This window comes from Gorilla gorilla, chromosome 1 (assembly GCF_029281585.2).
Source record: "Gorilla gorilla gorilla isolate KB3781 chromosome 1, NHGRI_mGorGor1-v2.1_pri, whole genome shotgun sequence".
NCBI classification, from domain to species: Eukaryota; Metazoa; Chordata; class Mammalia; order Primates; family Hominidae; genus Gorilla; species Gorilla gorilla.
Genome location: NC_073224.2, coordinates 85,672,101 through 85,673,473, shown reverse-complemented (window position 1 = coordinate 85,673,473; position 1,373 = coordinate 85,672,101).

Genomic DNA, 1,373 nt, shown 5'->3' with positions numbered 1-1,373 from the left:
GTCGACTTCAGATACATTCTTGTGAAGGACAGCAAAGAATAGGTGGCCTTTTCACCTCCTAGAGAGATGGCCTCTACCATCAGAGGCCAAGGTAGAATTGGGTGTGTCCTGCCAATCTTTAAATGAATAAGGCTATAGGAATAGTATTGCTTCCTGAAGTAGTCACAATCTTTTCTTTGCATTATTTTAATTCTATTTGTGTAGCATTAAAAACTGAAAAGAAGTTCTATGTAAAATGAGAGCAGAGAAAATCACGTTGTCTGAATTGCAGCCCTAGAAAACTTCATGAACCTATGATTTGTTTTTAATTTTTATCTACAAGTCACATTTGCTCATTTTTAACTACAGGCCACATTTTATATGTACCTATGTATACATGTATTTATGTGTACATACCCTTTAATCCTATAATCCTTGTTAAAAAAAATAGCCAGACAGGTAGTAATAGTGTAGTTATCCCTATTTTATTAATGAGTAAATCAAGGATTGGAAAATTTAAGTGACTTGCCCAAGGCCACAGAGCTATAGAAGTGATTTGGAATCTCTCATACTCACACTTCAGAGATGAAGATTACTGTCTTCAAAAGGCATGAAGGGTAATTCCTCAAAATTAGACATATACCAGTTTACACTAAGTATCACCTGCTTAATGAAGGAGTTAACTAGATAAAATGAGTGAGATGTTATAATTCTAAGTGACATCAAAATATAGTTGATAGGAAAACTTTTTTTGAAATTCTACTATATTTCATGACTGGGAGTTAGGTGCGGTTTATTTTGTCTAACTGCCAACATAATTTTACCTGGTACTAATTTTACCTGGTTCCTGGTACTAATAGATCAATTTGTGGAATTTTGATCTTTTCTGTGACCACACACTGTACTCAGAAACAAGTAAATATAAGCTTGAGAAATACAGGCCTTTGACCCCAAAATTCCAAGACAGGACATGAAAAGAGAGAGCAGAGAAAAGTCATCCTCCTTATTGAGCTATCTCAATTAAGTAGCTAAGTTTCTACAGTATTTGGAGGACTACTATGAGGTACCCACAAAAGAACTAGGAATAAGGAAAACAAGGTAAACTTTCAAATAACACATAATGAAATGGAGTACAGAACTGCAAAGTCACCTGGGAGAAACTACTTGACTCCCAGGCCAAGGGTCCAAGAGTATAACCAGCAGCTTGTGTTTACTATAATCAAAGGAAAAGTAGAAACTGGGTGGCCATGGGAGACTGGCCTAGAGTCCCATCCATCACAGAGGGTTGGTGTGTGCTCACCCATTCAAGGACCAATAAATGAGTATCTCTTTAAGAGCAGCTCCTCCCATTTTCCAGCAATCTTCCTAATGTGTAGGCTCACTAAAACATTTTG